The sequence below is a fragment of the Corythoichthys intestinalis genome, chromosome 2 (genome assembly GCF_030265065.1).
Source record: "Corythoichthys intestinalis isolate RoL2023-P3 chromosome 2, ASM3026506v1, whole genome shotgun sequence".
Taxonomy (NCBI): domain Eukaryota; kingdom Metazoa; phylum Chordata; class Actinopteri; order Syngnathiformes; family Syngnathidae; genus Corythoichthys; species Corythoichthys intestinalis.
Window position 1 is genome coordinate 66,263,903 of NC_080396.1, and position 20,318 is coordinate 66,284,220.

Here is a 20,318-nt window from a genome sequence, read left to right on the forward strand (position 1 = left end):
AACGCGACCCCTGATCCCCAAAAAGTCACTTCAATGAAAACAATTGTTTTTGATTGCAAAAATAAATTTGAGACAAAAAAAGCATTTGAAAACTATTTTTCTTGATTGAAACATTTCCATTGAAGTAATGTTGTTTTGGCTAGGACATTTGTGTCTTTATTATTCAATCAAATAAGTTGCTTCAAACAAAAAATATATATATAAAAAGAAAAACTTGGCACATGTGTCAATCACCGCTTACCAAAGCCTGAGAGGGTTTGAGTAGACTCACTATGAAGCATTTAATAAAGCCAAGCATTTTCTTACTACTTTATTCTTGTTAAAAAATAATTCGGTGGGGCAGTAACATGTTTAAATCTTATCATAATTCTTACATTTTGAAGTGCTTGAAAACCATTTATAAATGATACTTTGGTGAAAAAAGTGAAAAACATGCCTTATATGTATGGTTTTTCCAATGTAAAATCTGAATAAATGCATTGAACACGCACAAAAAAATGGGGGGGGGGGGGGCGCTACTTCGCGGTTTTCACTTATTGCGGCGGGTTCTGGTCCCCATTAACCGCAAAAAACGAGGGATCCCTGTATTTCTGAAAAGCTTTAAGAAGCAGGACTCATTCCCACCACTCGTCGGGCCGGTGTTGTGCCGACACCGGCTGTCAGCTCAAATCCAAGCCGAAAATAACGCGTCTCCGGCGGACGACGGGAGCGATGTGAGGCGCCACCTCCATCCGACAGCACGCCGCTTAATTTGACTCAACAGTGTGTTTCTTCGTTTATATTACCGCTAAATACACAAGCTTGACGCCAATTTAACGGGAGCTATTTTTTTCATGGGAGATTTGGCTAGCTCTGGCAGTGTTCAACGCAAGCTGCAACGAATGGCAGTAACTTTTTTATATCGCAAAATGTGAAAAAGATTGAAACCATTACTCACCAAATTCAATCTGCTGGCAAATAGAGGCAAGTGTGTATGCTGCGCTCTGGTCTGCCCCGGTGTGGATAAGGCCAGCCTTTTGTTTCGCAGCTTTGCAATGCAACCAAAGGCTCTCCGAGCACTCCATGTACAGTAAGGAGTACGCGCGTTTGGAATAATGGAACGCAGCTTGGGCCGATGATTGGTTCTCGTCAGCGAAGCATCTAGAAGGATTTGCTGACTGTGTTCTTAAGTGCTCAGTTTACGTACTAAGTTAATCACATGATGATAATAATAATAATTAAATAAAACCTCCCGACCACCCCCCCAAAAATAATTTCTCCTCGGATCTACGCAATTCACGTAGGTCGCCCTTTTTGACTTCAAAACGGCGAATTTCGCCGAAAGGTGGGAGATTTTCATGCCTGATACTGACATGTGATCGGCAGAGATAGTTAGCTCTGATGTGTTCAAATGTGCATGTTTTGTGGAACCGCAAAAAAAAAAAAAAAAGGTTGTTGAATTGATACAACAAAAAAAGGGCAATGCAAGATAAAAAGAATCAAATCTTTAAGCGCAACGAAAGAGTTGAGGAGGCCTATTTATCATATTTAGTTTTATTTGCTCTGATGGGGAGGTTCAGAACATCTTAGCTGTCAATGTGCACTTTGGACTTATATTTGTTCATTGATGTTAGGCTACTTGTTCATTTCCTTATGATTTAAAAAAAAAAAAAAAAAAAGGTCCTTGTTCACGCGATCTTCAAAATATATTCCATTTCACTCTGCATAATATAAGTCATTTGTACTTTTTTTCTGAATGTATGTTACTTGTGTCTTTATTATTATTAAACAAAAACAAAAAAAAGTAAATGTTTCCATTAACTTCAATTTTAATAAACATCCTATGTTCTTAACTAGATAAAATTAAGATTTGGCATTTAGTATGTGAGGAAATGAGGGAAAATAAAAAATTAGGAGATAGAGGTTGGGGTTATTGCTGTTTTTGTCAACTTTTATTTTTGCAAATCATTGAAAAAATACAATTTTGAAAGAAAATCAGTTTTTGTATGTGTTATAGAAATAAAACAGTTTTATTTGCATTTCAGTAGTTTAAGAAGTTTGAACCCCCCCTCAAAATGAAATAAATAAATAAAATTTCTGGCTCCGTGGCGACCATCACATCTGGGAGTTCCGGCAAGAAATTCTATCCACTTTCCCCCCTGGTGATAACTGTTAGTCTTCTATGTCCTTAGATAAGTGACACCTACCTAGCTTGTAATCAATAAAGGAATAAGCCAAGAAGTAACCTCCGAGTTGGTCTTTGGGAAGGTGTTGAGCAACGCTCCCAAGTAAGAATTAAAAAGAATAATTTCTAAAACTTGTTTTTTTGCTGAACATGACAATCCTGTATTTTTTTTTTTTTTTTTTAGGGTGTACCTTATTCCGTGGTGCGGTTGTGTCTACAACACAGGCATATTATCATGACAGATCTAACAAGCTACTTTTTACTGTGATCTCTAGGTGGTGATCTGGCAGTGTACCACAGTGCGATGCTGAATTACACCTAGAAGAGGCTCCACTTTGTCTTCAACTCCATGAAGGCAAGGACACTCGTGTCTGTGATGGACCACAATGAAAATGTTGGCCGCCAGCAAGTGAGGAACGCTGATGGTGAGCTTACTCATACGACATGGACCAAATTGAAATCTATCAACATTTGTCCCATCAGCAATCACACTCTACCTTTCTTATGTGTACATATCTCAATCAAATTTACCCTATTAGGGACTTTGAGATACAGCTTGGAGTTTCCAAAGGTCACAAAAAGATGGGTTGCCTGGTGGAGTTACGAGCCAACAACGCAGACAATCAGACAGAATTTGGTGGAGCGTGTCCTGGAAAGACGGCAGGATTCATCAGTGAAGTTTGCTGATCCAGACTTTTATTTCAAGCCTCCAACTACAATTCCCCAAAACATGGCAGGCATCGAAAGGTCTGATAGAGTAAAAGTTATCTTACAACATGTCAGTATAGATGAAAAAAATAAGTAGGCTGACATTTTCCTTTTTTTTTTTTTTAATAGATGCTTTTGAATGCGCTACAATAAAGAAAAGAAAGAAAAAAAAAAAAAAAAAACACACCCACCCACACGTTGTCTTATTTGTGAAATGTGAAGGTTTAAAAGATCAAAAGTTTCTGGGTATGTAGGAGTTGTACTTGGAACAATTGCAGATCATCTTCAGCTTCCCTAAAACCATTGTAGTTCCCACTGACAGAAGGCTACTTGTCACGGATGCAGGAGACGACACACGATGGAAGAACACGTCGCTGGCCTCTTCCCAGATGTTGGCCTTTCAACGCCCACTCGAGAACAACTCTATATGCCACCAATCGGACTTGCCTAAAACAAGAAAACCATAATACAGGGTGATGAAAAAAGAAAGTGCCCAAATCATCACGTGATAGACCAAAAGTATTTATAAAAAAGTTACAGAACTCTAGCTTGGACTCATGTTCAATATACCCAACAAATGAGCAGCGCTTGACTATAAGCAGCAGGATTCAAAATGAGGGGGGAAAAGTAGCGGCTTATAGTTCGCAAATAACGTAACTTCAGTTTTTAAATCGAGTGCTCTAAGGAGACCATCACCAGCACTTGAAATGCATGAAGTCGTACTTGAAGTTATGTTCAACACACATTTGCCTATCTCAGAGTTTTATAACGTTTCTCATTTTTGACGTATCACGTGATGATTTAGGCACATTCTCGTAAATAATTGCCATACTGCTACTGCTTTTTGTATTGACATCATGCTTTTACGCTCACATTGCATTACTGTTGTGATGATATAGCTGCTTTCCTGAATTAGAACTAAGCCTGGAGTATATTGTAGGTATTTTTATTATGACACCATTACGAATATTTGCCCAGCGGCAAAACAGGCATGCAGGAATCCACTTACCTCATTGATAGCTGCCAATCTGGGCCTGCTGGCCTTGGTTTTTTTTTTTTTTTTCAGTTGATCTTGTCTATGTAGAAAAAAGTTTCAAGAACACCTTTGTTGAGAAGTGGTAAAAAGTCTTAGGGTTCACTTGCAACGATATATTGAGTTCCGAAAAACTCGGGTCCAGCTCCAATTCTTGCAATTGTTGATTAACCAACTCCCATTCCCTGCAGCAAAAAGATTCCCCATCTGTTGCTATTTCGACGCCTTTTTTTTTATTTACTTTTTTTAATTTAAACCATCACCACCAGTCTACTGATTTTGGGGGAGGGAAGTTGCTTCGTCGCCACAAAAAAAAAAAATAAATAAATAAATAAAAAAATAAAAAAAAAAACAAGCGGTGAAAAGACCAATGTGATATCCCTCCGCCCTGCTTGCAGGCAGCTTGTTCTCTGCAAAGCTACTGAATTCCAAATGTTGCTGTTCTTACCGCACTTCTGGACATGCAATGGTAAGTTTTCATAACTTTATCCTGAAAACATAGCCAACGCTATTGATAGCATGCGTCATCGGTGATTCTCCTGCGTGCATAGACTGTGTCTTTTTTATTAGTATGCTAATTGTCCACATAGACTTGCATTAGCATAGCCACTCTGGAGCCCTGAAAATAATAAAAGACTAACAAACGATATGGAATGTTTTTAAATCAACGCCACTGACTAATTCACCCCCCTAAATACTCCACTGACTAATTAACCCCCCTAACTCGAAGATTAAGCCTGATGTCAAAAAATCATGAAGCATAATTTTAGTCTGTAACTGCCTGACCTCGCGCCAAACCGTCATCCCAGTAGGTGGCAGTATTGCCCCACGATTCGAGGGGTAAAATACCATTCAAACAACAAGAAGAAGATTTAAATTTGGTTTCTTATTTGAAATCATTTGTGCCCTCCCAACGGCCAAAACGAACAACGCATTCTCTCCACACGAAGGCAGCAGCAGGAGATAAAGATGAGGTGGGATCCGAAAAATATCTCCTCCGCGTGAATTGTATCCCCTGACGCACGCGTTACTCGTACAGCGATTAGACTCCAAATTCTTTCGCACCAATGAAGCTATTACTAGCTATTACTTCTTTGCTCGCAATCATTGTTTGGATTATCATCGAGCCTGTAAAGAAACGACTTTTGAACAAGTTAAATGATTTACTTTGACGAAATAAAACGGCTTTTCATGACCAATATTACTCATATTACATGTATTTTTAGTTTTAAACCTTGTATGGCTCTCAAAGAATTACATTGAAACAAATGTGGTGTTCATGGCTCGCTCAGCCAAAAAGGTTCCCGACCCCTGGTTCTATGTTAACCATCAGTGTCGTTAATAACGGCGTTTTTGTGTGTGTGTGTCCCCCAGTGGTGAGTAATTAATTACTTTTCTCATCTTGTGTCTGTCCTGTAGAGGAGTGGAGGCCCTGTCAGTCATATAACTCCTTGACATGATGGTGTACTGTATTTGTATTTTTGGTCTAAAATGAAAAATGTCACTGTAAAATGCAGAATTACAATAAAATTGTATGCTTAAAAATATTCAGAAGTGCAGGCCCTGTGGCACAAATCACCCCAACCCCACCACTTTGGAAAAATTGCTTCATCCATCATGCTAGCTGTACAGATACATCGAGTAGCTTAGCAAAGCACTAAAAGGTGTGAAATGTTTTCAAACTTGTCTATAACTGTTCAGACAAAACAATCAAAAAAATGTGATCTTAGAAATTTTACTTACATTTTTTTTTTTTTTTTTTTTTTTTTAAACTTAAATGTGCTACCTCTCATGCACTGAGCCTATCTTTTCAGGATGAGTGAAATGACTGAGTCTTCAAAAATCTGTGGTCACATGACCAATTCTATGGTTGCCTAGAATGGAAAAAACAAACAAACATTAAAAGTAACTCCCATTACTTTGCCAAGTAACTCATTACTCTTACATACAGGTAACCGAGTTACAAACTCAATTACTTTTTGGGAGAAGTAATTTGTAAGTGTAATTAATTGCTTTTTTTAAAGCAAGATTAACAACGCCGTTAACCATATGGAATTTTACAGTGTTCATATCAAAAAGAAGAAATTGTTTTAAAAACATTATACACTTTTGTTGCGTTAAAAACTAACACTTTTCTCACTGGCAGCAACACGGCATCCGGCAGTAATGATGGCCGGCGCCACCGGACCTTGGTTCAGACCTTTGGCTCCTTCATACGCCGCGTGACTCGTGGCCGGCGCAACGACGCGGGGGGCCCGCCCGCGCCGCAGAGGTAAGGGTACGATCCGGCCCTCACCCGGACTTTTGTACAGTTAAAAACTAACGCTTTTCTTTCTGACAACTGTCTCGGCAACATCACGGCATCCGGCAGTCCTAATGTTCAGCGCGGCCACAACTTGGGTCGTGGGCTTTGGGGGCGCCTCCGCAGGCGCCTCCGCAGGAACCGGCGCGTCGAGCAGCAGGAAGCGGTCAACGTGGGCCAAGCGGGCGCCACAGTGAGGTAAGGGTACGATCCGCCTCTCACCCGGACGAGTGAAATAAAAGATTCATTTGATTCCATTTCAGCCTGGGTGGGGGCGCCGCAGGGTGTGCGGGCTCCACGCAGAACCCGCCGGCCCCACCTCCTCCCACCTTTCCCCAGGGGCAAAAGTAAGGGTACGATCCGCCTCTCACCCGGACGAGTGAAATAAAAGATTCATTTGATTCCATTTCAGCCTGGGTGGGGGCGCCGCGGGCTCCACGCAGAACCCACCTCCTCCCAACTTTCTCCCGGGGCAAAAGTAAGGGTACGATCCGCCCCTCACCCGGACGAGTGAAATAAAAGATTCATTTGATTCCATTTCAGCCCGGCTAACCTGCAGATCTTGGTCAGTCAGACCATTGCTGCGGGGAACTCCAGGGGAGATTACCGGAGGGGGCAGCCCAATCGCCCCGGTCCGACTGTTTCCGAGACCGGAGAGGGCAATTAAAGATGGAAATCTTGAAAATAAAATCAGTTGTGATCTATCTATCTATGACTGACAGCTTCGACTTTCAATATGTTGCATTTAAGGTCAATTCCTACACAAGGCATGTTGACATACTATTTATTATGCATGTCAAGCCTGTAGTAGTTATTTAAGTTCACGAGTTGGTCAAACGTTCCGATTTGTTGGTTTTCATCTGAGGACTTGTTCCTGATTGCAGCTAATCGATCGATAAACATTGCACATACTATCACCCGCTTTATGTACTAATAATGTGCCTGACAGTCCTCTTATAGCTCAATGTGCAAAGTAAGGCGTCGTTATCATCTCTTTGGCAGAAATAAGAATACAAATAGCCAGCAATCAAACATTGAATGCATTCATTCGTTTTCCGTGTCGCTAATCCATCTTAAGCATATGTTTATGGCGTATCGTGTTGCATATGAATGTTGTTTGGGCACCTTTTGAATAATGAAAGTCCAACTGAAGGTAAAACAGTGCTTCTCCAAATTGGGTGGAGTAGCCAAAAATTTGACTCGAGTAAGAGTAGCGTTACTTCAAAAAGTAATATTACTCAAGTCAAAGTCAAAGTAGTCATCCAAGAAAGTACTCAAGTACAAGTAATAAAGTGTGAGAGCCATATTCATTCCTGATTTGTATTTTTATTTGTAATTTTACTCCTTGGCACTGGGGGCTGTAAGTCGTGTCTGTCTACTGACCTGGAGTCAGCCTGGGTCGGCTTAAAATGACAGCTAATCATGTCACAGGTGTTGGTAGTTTTTGACTGTGGCTTAGTGTAGCGTGCAGGAAAGGAAAGTACTCACTTTGGTTTGTTTGGTTGTGAATACATTTGGAGTCTTTTGGTTTGCTTTTTTAATTTGGATGAAGAGTATTTGAGTTATGTTCTTAGACGCCGCCTAAAATAAATTATTGGAACTGAGAAATTGACTCGCAGTGCTGGCTTCGCTTCTTCAACTGCACCAGGCGCACGTCATCAACACAGACTCCTAACTATCATCCAGTACTTGACTAAATACAGGGATTAGTCAGTACAATTTAGGTCAAAAACTGCCTTTTTTGGTGTGGAAAACGATCGTCAAGAGGACGCGGAGCTGAACGCAGCGTTGTGGATTTACGAGCTCGTTTGGGAGGAACGGATGACCGCTGGGAAGAGCTGGGCAACGTTTGGAGTCACCGATCGCTAATTGGAGCTTCTTACGAGACCAGCAGCGGATCGTCATCGCACAGGAGCGCCCTTCATCAAGCCGGCCAACGCTCGATTGGGCTATGTCAGGGGTCAGCAACCCTGGTCCTCGAGTGCCACTATCCAGCTTGTTTTCCATCTCTCCCTCCTTTGACACACCTGAATCAAATGATCAGCTCATCAGCAAGCTCTGCAGGAGCCTGATAACGATCATGATTATTTGATCCAGGTGTGTTAAAGGAGGGAGGCATGGAAAACAAGCTGGATAGTGGCACTCGAGGACCAGGGTTTCTGACCCCTGGGCTATGTGGTGATCAGCGCTGATTTGAATGGCCATTTTAATTGGTGTGCACACATTCACGCAAATCCGATGCATTGGTGACGTCATCGAAATCGCGATCGTCTAAAACTTTCCGTCGAGACGAGTTGCGCAACACTTCTTGGCGGGCTAATAAAAAGCCAACTAAACTTTCGTGGTCGTTATGGCCGAAGAGGAAAAAGGAAAACTACGTCACAAGACTGAACTTTATGCGGGTGTACGGGAAAAAAAACGTGTGATCACCGAAGGTTTTAATGGAAAACCAGGGTAACTTAGAAAAGCAAAGGATGCCTGGATATCTTGAACTGTCAAGAGTAAAGGAAAATATTGCAGAATTTATGTGCAATAAAAGGCACGCAAATGGGGTAGAAACCGAATTTAACATGTTTAATGAGCTGTGTGACAAAATACAAAAGGTTCATATGTCTATATTGGGGTTGCTACCTGCCGATGAAGCAGGCAAACATGATGTATGGTACAAAGGCAAAATGTTGTGACTCAATGAATGTGTTGGTGGTACAACTCAATGGTTGTCTGACAATAAGAATGCTTTGGTGGGTGATTATCATGGTGTTGGTAATAAAATAGCCACAACAAAAAGATGCTATTGTAAGAGCCATATTCCTGATTTGTATGATTATATGTAATTTTACTCCTCGCCACTGGAGGCTGTCAATCGCGTCTTTCCACTGACCTGGAATAGGCCCAGGTATGCTTAAAATGACAGCTAATCATGTCACAGGTGTTGGTAGTTAGGTATGGAGGTAGATTTGTGTCTTTATTATTCAATCCAAAAAAAAAGTTGCTTCGATCAAATAAAAAGTTGCTTCAATCAAAATATATACTTTCAATCGAAGAAAACGTCACTTCAATTCAAAAAAATGTGTTTGAATGCAAAAATAAATTTGAAACTCAAAAAAATATATTTGAAAACTATTTTTCTTTGATTGAATTTTATTTTTTGGATCAAAGTCAAGTTTTTTTTAATTGAAACACCATTTTTGATTGAAGTCATGTAATTTTCCGTTTGGACCACATTTTGGCTAGGACATTTGTGTCTTTATTATTCAATCAAAAAATAAATTGCTTCAAACAAAAAAATATATATTTTCAAAAGAAAAATCAATCAAATTTTTTAAAAAAAATCAATCGTAGAAAAAAAGGTTTGAATGTGAAAAAATTAGTGATGGCAAACTGAAGCATCATGAAGCAATGAGGCTTTCCATCAAACTGGTTCGCTCCTGGGCCGAAGCATCATGAGGCTTCATTTGTTCTATTGCGCCTTCATGTGGAAAATAAATGTCATGACAGAGAGAGTGATTAAAATGATACCATGGATTTGATGGGGTCAAAAGGGCAGGGAGTTATGTGAATGAATGTGCGTGTGTTACTTGAAAATAGAGCCTAGATTGGGCCTAAGAAATCCAGCCTGACCCGGCCCGAGTAATGAACTTAACTGTCAGGTCCGAGCCCGAATAAACCCGAAATTGTATTTTTTTTAATTTGTATACCCGAGCCCGAAAAAAAAAGCCGAAATTTTATTTTTTATTTGTGAGAACCCAGAAGAAGGAAATGCAGGGATACAATGCATCACTCAGACCTGGACAGAGCACTGCTTGGAAAATGGCTGCATTTTGCGTGATCACACTTGTGACAACACCTATGTGCATAATGATAACAAATTAAAGCCTGTCTTTTATAACAAATTCTCCCAGTTGAACAAGACTGTAAAATGCATATTCAATAAACATTTATATCTTTCATATTTGTGTGTCTGTTCTATCAGGTGGATAGTTCATGCGTCATTTCCTTGGTAAAATGCAGCAACAGACATTTATTTTAATTTCTTCAAGTTGGCAGAAAAGAATGCAATTTTTATTAACGTTTAAATAGTCTACATATTTTTATGATAATAATAAATGCATGTACACAACGAAATAACGCTGGATAGGTTTGTTAAATACAGTGGTACCTCTACATACGAAGTTAATCCGTTCCAGGAGCTTGTTTGTAAATCGAAATGGTCGTATGTCGAGCAGGATTTTCCCATAGGAATACATTATAATTCCATTAATTCGTTCCACAGCCCAAAAACCTGCACTAAATCCTTAAAAAATACTGCTGGTACTATTACAAATGGCAATTACATATAGCAAAACAAATAAATAATAAATAAAAATCGGATTAATAATATAATAATAATAATAATTCCTGTAATAGTGTAACGAAACGGGTTCTAATAAGGCGGACGTTTTTTTCTGTACCTGAAGGCACCGCGGCGCTGACGTGACTAAGAGGGAGGGGAGCGGGTGAAAGTTTACTTTCGCTTTCAATGCTTTCTTGAGAACATCGTCAATTGCGGCAGACAGCAGGCGTTTTGTGTTGAATAAGTTGTGAAAGAAATGATGAAAACGTGGCGAAGCTGGCGATTTCTCTGGAGATGTTACCACAATAAGAATTGTCAGCTTAACTTATAAAGACTGGCGAACGATGGTCGGAGGAGGACCGTGGAGATGTATTGTTGAGCCATTTCACGGATGCCCACCCTACGCTCATATTTTTCTGTCATTTGCATCTTCATTTAGAAGGTAAGCGTCAACTTTTTCCTTGTTTCACCACCTGTACCAACCTTTTCTGAAACCTGTGTTGATTTGTCACACAAGAAAATCCGCCGTGCATTCGTCTGCGGTGCTGCCGTTGTCGTCGTATTTCGAGCATGTCGTCGGATGTAGAAACAAATGGCGAGTCAAATTTTACGTCGGATGTCGAAAAGTTCGTGTGTCGAAGCGATCGTATGTAGAGGTACCACTGTATATTTCTGTGTGGGATATTGTGCTCTCATGGACGCACCTCTCTGACAAGGAGAGGAACAGCAGCATATACAAAAATAAACTAAAATACTTTTAAATAACATTCTTTATTTTAATGACTCGCATCAGAACAGCCAAAAGAACAACCTGCCTTAAGGAGCACTGAAACAAAATAAGAACATTTTAAAGAACACCACGAAGTCCTGCTTTGCACGAAGAGGTACGTGCCTCGAAACACATGATAATAAAGATGTTTGACTAATATATCCATATCGAAATTCGAAAAGGAAATATCAGGATGCAGAGTTGCAGACTCGCGGAGAGCCCCATGCTGAGCCTTCATGTGCGCAAACAATGCACTGGCTCTGCATGCGGCTCATTTTGGATTACCACAGCGCCCTTTCTCTGTTTTATCCAATTTATTTATTTTATAACAAGTATTCCTTAGTTTAACATCCATACACAAATATACATTTATTCTAAAAAAAAAAAAAAAAGTTAGCGAGAGAAGAAGTCCGGCCCGACCCGACCCGAACGTAAATGAGTGACATTTTTGGCCCGACCTGAGCTCAAGATCTAGGCTCTATTTGAAAGAATGATTGCCTTATATTAGACATTGACACATAAACAAGAAACAAGGCACACCTTTCATTCATTTTTATTGAGGAAAACTTTCCTAATTTCTTAGGAATAATTAAAGTTTTTGGCTTGCAACGGTTTCATTTATTATTTTTTTTTTTTAAAGATAGAATTTCTCCTGCTTTTGAAAATAGTCATTCGCAAGGGACGGATGAGGCCGGGGTACAATGCCTCAACATAGATGAAGTGTTCTCTTGGTACCCAAGTTCTTTAGAACAAAGTTTGCACGTCACCTTTTGAAAAATCAGCAAGTAGAAGAAAGACATTAAAACGAGGGATACACTGTGTTGTCACAATAATTTACAATTATATATTCACACTGGTTATTAATTTGTACCTTTTTAGGAGAGAACTGCTCAAAATGGTCCCAGACAGGGGATGCGCTCTTCTTTTTCGATGTTGGACAGTGCGTCCATTGCAAAATGAATCCGATTGAATTTAGGTTTGAAGATGCGAGCTGGGTGTGTCAGTGTCACCTGTCGTCTCGGTGCGCCACTTCATTTCGAATCACCGGCGAAACTATGTGTTGGCGATGACGATACCTGCCAATCAAACACACCGGAACTAGCGTTGAAGGAGAATCTTTGTGTCAAAATGATTCAATTGAAAAAAAAGTGCCTTCAAAACTTTTTCCACTTCAAAAAAAAAAAGTGTGTTCAAAACTTTTTCCACTTTGAAAAAAATAAGTTTAAAACTTTTTGCTTTTCAAAAAAAGTGACACTTCAATAAAAGAAATATATATATATTTCAAATAAAAAATATATTAAAAAAAAAAAAGTTTTTGCAAATGATTTTTTTCTTTGATTAAAAATAGTTTTTTGATTAAAGCAACTTTTATTGCGATTGAATGATTTTGACACAAATGTCCTACCCCTAATATGGCTCAAACACAAAAAGGATTGCTTCAATCAAAGAAAACAGTTTGAATGAAAAATAAAGTGTTCAAATGCGAATTTCTGAGTCTCAAATATGTTTTCACATTCAAACCTTTTTTTCTACGATTGATTTAAAAAAAAAAGTTTGATTGAGGTGATTTTTCTTTTGAAAATATATATATTTTTGTTTGAAGCAATTTATTTTTTGATTGAATAATAAAGACACAAATGTCCTAGCCAAAATGTGGTCCAAACGGAAAATTACATGACTTCAATCAAAAATGGTGTTTCAATTAAAAAAAAACTTGACTTTGATCAAAAAAATAAAATTCAATCAAAGAAAAATAGTTTTCAAATATATTTTTTTGAGTTTCAAATTTATTTTTGCATTCAAACACATTTTTTTGGATTGAAGTGACGTTTTCTTCGATTGAAAGTATATATTTTGATTGAAGCAACTTTTTATTTGATCGAAGCAACTTTTTTTTGGGATTGAATAATAAAGACACAAATCTACCTCCATAGTTAGGAGGGCAAACAGTTTTTGACTGTGTCTTAGTGCAGCGTGCAGGAATGGAAATTACTCATTTTGTTTGTTCTTTTGTGAATACGTTTTGAGTCTTTTGGTTTGTTACTTTTATTTGGACAAAGTGCTTTTGAGTTAACTTACTAAATGCCACCAGAATAAACTAGTTGAACGGAGAAATGGACTCGCTGGTGTTTGCTTCGCGTCTCCAACTGCACTGAGCGCACGTCAACACTACAATCCCCTAACTATCATCCAGTACTAGACTGGGAACAGGGATCAGTCAGTACAGCGATAATGTCAGGGACAATGACAAAGCCATAACCTTGTACGCCCTGAAACTCAGACCACTAATTTTGTGCACAAGACTGCTGTATGCTCGACAACCGCTTGACTGGACGCTGAGTTATTGTTGATTGTGCTATTGTACACTTTGTGGCCATGTGATGCATGTAACTGTACCATGTCTGATTGTGCGTCTTGAGCTGTATGGGGCGACGGGGAAAATGATAAGCATATGCTTCCTCCCGTCTGCCTTTGTCCTTTTCTTCGGTTCTTCCTTCGGGCAAATCACATCACATTTTGTGATTGTCAATGATACCGATGATGACGACAATAAATATTTCATTCATTCAAAACGGCAGTTCAAAGGGTCTAAAGTGGAAATAAAATGGGACCAATAGAAACGGAAAGCACTGTGAACAATTGCAATGGAAATAAAGTTGCTAACATCAAGGATGAGGAGGAGGAGAAAAATCCAATAATACGACAAGACAGCATTTCAAATGTGCAGTCACAGAACCATGGCTCAAGCGGTCACTCCTCAAGTAGATCATCGAGTAGCAGTTCCGCCACTTCTTCAGCTAGACTCAGGGCGGAGGCAGAACGGGCTATGCATTAGAGGAGCAGGAGCTCGCAGCGAGGAGAGCATTGGAGGAGCAGGAGGGAAATGAGCAGCTTGAGCTGAAAGCTGAAATCGCTGCCACCTCGGCTAAGCTAGCGGCGCTTCAGGATGGGAGCGGCATCCATTCAAATCGATCTTATGGAATGGCATCCTACATTATCAAAAGGGGGCTCGACCTAAGACCGACCTCACCTCGCACAATCCAGAGGCTGCAACATACGTGCCTCCACCAACACCGCAGCAAGCTTTTCCACCACTGCAAAGTCATGCTTCATCATTGGTTGTGCCCACAACCATATCTCATTCAAGCAAGTTGATCCGCCAAAACAACCCACCTATTCTCAATCACAAACAAACCCAATTGTCAGGCAAGCCTCCCAACCACTTCAGTGAAAACCAAACACAACCTTCACTCAAGGAATTCCACCAAGGAAAGACCAACACTCATTACAAACCCTACAAGAACAAAATCGGATAACAGGCCTCCACAGTCTTCCCGCAGTGTGCACCGATGAGCAAATGCCTGTCTCTACCACCAACGTAATCGGTGAGAGGGAGCTGAGAAATTTGCCCTATTCAAATTCCATAGAGATTCCTTTCGCCTCTGTTGACCTGCTGGTTGGCTGGCACAAATGCATCCAAGTTGTTGGAGCCCTTGGCTGTCATAAACAGCCCTGAAGCTGGACCATATGCGTTCAGAACCCCATTGGGGTGGGTTACAAACGGTCCGTTAGGGAGCGGTAGCGACTGTGAACAGGAAAGTCCTTCGGTTAACGCCAACGCAATCGCCACTGAAAAGATTGAGGAACTGTTAAACAGCGACTTTGACTTCACTGAGCAAGCATCCACTGAAGATGCAACGTCAAGGGAAAACAAAGGGTTTCTGGACTTAATGGAAAGCTTTGCCCAGCCTCGGAATGGACATTACAGACTTCAGATGCCTCCCAGGATGAAAGCCATTTCAACGCATAACAACGTCAATGTTACAATGCAACGTGTGCATCAGAAAGACGGACACTCTCGCCAGAAGTACAAGGACTTTCTTGCTGACATCATTGGCAATGGCGATGCCAAAAAACGTGATTCGGCATCAGTTGGTCACACCGGCACGGAAGGTGTGTGAAATCTCACGATCACATCGTGGTATATACCAGGGGGTCCCCAACCTTTTTTACACCACGGATCGGTGTGATTTGGGTCTTTATTTTCACGGACCGGTGTTCTGTCAAATTTTGCACCCTTATAAAATTTTGCTCCCAAAGCTTTTGTGACGGTGAAAAAAAAGCCCTCTTTTATATTCAGTTGGACCCTCAATGTTATCCAACGGTGCTAAAAAACTACATCATAAACATACAGTGGGGAGAACAAGTACTTGATACACTGCCAGTGGGAAAACCCATTGGCAGTGTATCAAATACTCCCGCTGTGCATGTGCAACACGAACATGGCGTAAATGAATGCTTAACGACACAGAGAAGTTGTTAAGTGACAGAGTTGCGTGCAGTTGTTGTGTGCAGCTTACATGGCGAACGTAAGTTAATATTCCTTTCTTTAAAGAAAGTTTGTAGTGTGTACTTTGGAATCGCTGCATTCGCGGTCATTTATAACGTTACGTGCATGCACAAATTTGTCAGAACACCGGCAATGTGCGGCAGAAAAATACACTGCCGCAAATACACTACACAAATATAAAATAACACGAACAAATGTTAAGTGCAGGGAAAACACAACTCACCCGCTGAATGGGAGGCCTGAGCTCGTTTCGTTAAGACGAGATGGTCCCGAGATGGGAGAGTGAGAGAAGCCCGCTTCACAAAGATACGATGTTGGAAATTGTAGCACAGTTTTTACTGCTCTCCTAGTGATGTCAGGATATTCCGAAATGACTTTAATCCAGAACCTGGAAGAGTTGTTGTCTCAAATGTAGGCTTAAAGTCGCCGTCATTTGCGATCCGTACAAGCTGATATTTCTGTTGCACAGACATGCTCAAATCACTCGGTTTACTCACATACGGGTAACGAATCCACTCCTTCGCAGTTCGTGGGTCTTTAGTGATTGGGAAGTAGCATAGATTTTGTTTTCTGCGAGGTTGTAGGCTCACCTTCCCTTTTCCCGTAAAAAAAGACGTCTGTTTTTCAGTCATTCTACCGTGGGGGCTAATTATTTCTGGGAACGAATGTGATGGGCGACGTCCTACGTTATTATCGAGGCCAAGCGCACATACAGTGGGGAGAACAAGTATTTGATACACGGCCACCCATTGGCAGTGTATCAAATACTTGTTCTCCCCACTGTAGAGATACAAAACAAGATGTACTGCTAACAGTCCAATCAATGCATTTCCGTGACGACCTCCTATCCTGTAGTTGTATATCTAGAGTAGACAGGGATATTGGTGTGTTAAGCGGCACAGGCCAAAGTCAATCGGCCAGAATGCAGCCGTTAATAAATCATTTATTATTTCTGTGCGGCCCGGTACCAAATGCGCCACGGACCGGTCGTTGGGGACCCCTGATTTAGCGGCCTTGGATGGAGGAAAGGCGTCCATTTCAATATTCTATTGCAAACAATTCCTGTGAACGGTTGTGAAAAACATCTCTCACACTTAAATATTCGGCATTCTCAATTTCTGTCCATCTTAAAAAGCCGCCCGTTTTTAAAATGGCTGTAACGTCTGCTAAAACTGATTCTGTACCGGCTGTTAATATTTATTTTATTTTATTTACATACACCAAAACCCTGCTTCTTCCTCAATAGGCATTTGCTGATCAACAGTTGGACCTCTTCTTATCTATAAGACTTGTATTGATATCTTTTCTTCAAAATCTAATTCAGTCAATCCATCTACTATGTCATCATGTGTGATTCCTTTTCTCTTTAAATCTGCCAATAGTGCGCACATTTGTCTATTTCTGAATCACATTCTTCACTGTAAATTTGAGAATGTCTCACTCAGATCATTTTTCTTAAATCTAGCCGAAACATTTTCTCCATCTTGTTTTGAATGTTAAAGACTAGTTTACAGATTAATGCGTCAGATTACTCCACTTACTTGGAGTACATATTACTGTTTGTTCTTATTAGCCTCATACATCTAAAAGTTGGTCATTTTTCACTTGAATTAAGAAGAATTTACTTTCAAATAATGTTGTGAACGATATCTATTCTTGAATAAAGAAAATTTCTGACAATCTAATTTTCTTTTTTATTAAATATACTAACTCTTAAAGTAAATCTGTTAAATTTATTTTCAAATAGCTATTTTTCCTTAGCTGATTTAAAAAAAAAAAAACATGTTTTTTTTTGTTTGTTTGTTTTTTAATCTATCCCAGACAATTGTTTTAGATTGTCCAATTACATATTTTTTTGCAAACACTTACGCCTTCATCAGAGTCTAAAAGCTATTTTTCATATTTCAAAAAATCTGAGTAAAATTTATACTTCAAACACTGGCAGATAATTTCACTTAATTGAATTGAGCTAGTTTCAAGGTGTATTTTTGCAGTGTTCTTCTCATTTAATTGTGTTTTCAACATATTATAATCCTCTACATTATTATTATTTATTTTTATTTTTAATATTTCTCCCTTTTCAAAACATTATTTTGTTTCTCTTTAAAGGGGATGTAGCGGCAAAGGGGGTGTGAGACATCAATAGAACCGTTATGTGCCAAGATAACAAATATTGGTAAAGTTAACAACAACAACAACAAAAAAACAATCACATTAATGAGCAATTATCGAAAATAGATCGAAAATGACGAACATTCCCGAAAGTGTTCCGGAAACAGCCGAATGGGGCGGCGACGTCACGACAAGTGATTGACAGTCGAGGCGGAGCCAGGTGCCATTGTTTTTTAACGACGAGAGAGTAGCGTTGGGGTTTGTTTGACGAAAACATCTCAAAAATGGTTCAAAACTGCTGTGCTATGTGGTGTACAAATAGCTATTGATCGGAATATAGTATCCATGAGTTCCAGAACGCGAAAAAAAAAGCTGGACTACGCAGACGATGGGTAAAGTTCGTCTGTGCAAAGAGGGCTAATTTTCTAGACACAGCTTTTCTGTGGTGCGCATTTTCCACCTGAAAGCTTCTCGAACTATGGACAAGTGAAATCGGATTTTGCTAAAAGATTGCTGCTCAAAGGAGATGCGGTGCCGACCATACACGCGCAGCGACCTAACTGTCCCGAGATATCAAGAAAGAGGATGATGACTAGCAAAGGAGGCTAAGGCTAAGCAAAGAAGGGGAGCAGCCAAGCTCGAAATGGCCAGAGTGAGTACTCTTTTATAATAAAAAAATGTCACGCATTGGATACAGGACTGGACACATGTATACATTATCGTTCGTAAAATATATAGAACAAATCCTCTGATCCCATTCATATTTGTGTCTGTTGGCAGAGCGAAAAGCTATGATAGCGCAATAAACGATAATTATTCTATGCATTCCTTTATTATGCAGTCACGGTGTATCAGCTTCACAAAAAGAAATGCAAAACAAATCATTGGTGTTTCCCACACAATCTGCTGCCGACGTTTCATCAGTGTCATTGCTCCCCTCAATGACCGTTTCATTACGCTGCATTGGCGTTCGTTTGGGCTCAAATTGGTAACCTAAAACCCCGATTAAAGCTTCGTAACTCTCCTCGTCACCATTAGATGAACATTCGTTACGTCCTTCTACGTCGGATTCGTCGCTGAAACTAGAAACGAAATTGTCTGCCATCATCGCCGCCATTCAGTATTAAAGCACTGAGCCTTTTTCTTGTTGAAGAAACACCCCTCACTGTCAATTCTGAATTCTCTTTTATTGACAACGAGGGGTGTTTCTTCATGAGGGAACCTGGAATAGGTGCAGGACGAACACAATGCATCAGCATAAACAGCTCAAAACACCCCTAATTCTCCCCTCACTAGAAGGAATTATATTGATGCAGACAGGCGCTGCCCCCCTAGTGGCCGGTGGCACTCTCTTCACTTGTCGTGACGTCACGCACACAATCTGCCAGATCTCGGGCGCCGGTCGTTTTAGCTTGACAATCGAGCCAAATTTCTCTCATTTTCTTGTGTGTAATTACACGAAGTGGCATGATATGAATACAAAAGGCATGCGTTTATGGATAAATGATGGAATATTAAAATGTTCCCAGGGCACTACATCCCCTTTAAGCCAGTCTCTTATCTTCTGACTGATCTTATCTCCTTCTTTGACCCCCGCTACTCTCTGTCTAGCCTAATTGATAAGGAGAGTCTTGTACTCAGCCATACGCCACCCATTGTAATTCATTTCATTTATTCACTTACTTTGCTTTCTTTCAGCATTACTTACTTATTCATGAGCTACTTTATTTATTCGTATATTTATTTGTTTATTCACGTATTTGGTATTCACAATGCTGTGGTGTTAATAACAGTTTATGAAATGGTGACTCTTTTGTAGAAAAGTGAATGCCATGTGGCGAATGAAAAGTGCAGAAAAGGAAGCTTCTATAGTATAAATACTGCACCTTTTCTCTTTACATTCTTTTAATTCACTTCGGGAAAAAGTCACAACATTCTTCCCGGTTATGTCAAATCCTGGGAGGTTCTCACTCACACAGACAAGCAAACACAAATGTTAGTTTTTGTGGATCCTTAATTTATTTACAATAAGTCCCTAACCTATTTTATTTAAGATTTCCCAAATTTATCGCATTAACATGAATTCCCTGACTTATTTTATTTAAGCTAGTCCCTGACTTATCGCATCAATTCCCTAACCTTTTTTATTTAAGATAGGGAATTAATGCCATAAGTCTGGGACTAACTTATTTTATTTAAGATAGTCCCAGACTTATGGCATTAATCCCCTATTTTATTTAAGATAGTCCCAGACTTATCGCATTGATTTCCTAACTTATTTTATTCAAGATAACCCCCGATTTATCTTATTTACGATAGTCCCAGACTTATCGCATTCATTTCCTAACTGATTTTATTTAAGGTAATCCCCGATTTATCTTATTTACCATAGTCCCAGATTTACCGCATTAACACTAATTTTTCCTTTGAAGGTAAAAAACAATGACACTGACATACAAACTCCGTGTATAACAAGTTTTCTTTACCGGGACTTCTTCCTCAGATCACTCCTCACAGACTCTATTAAAATGTGGATGTTTGTGTAA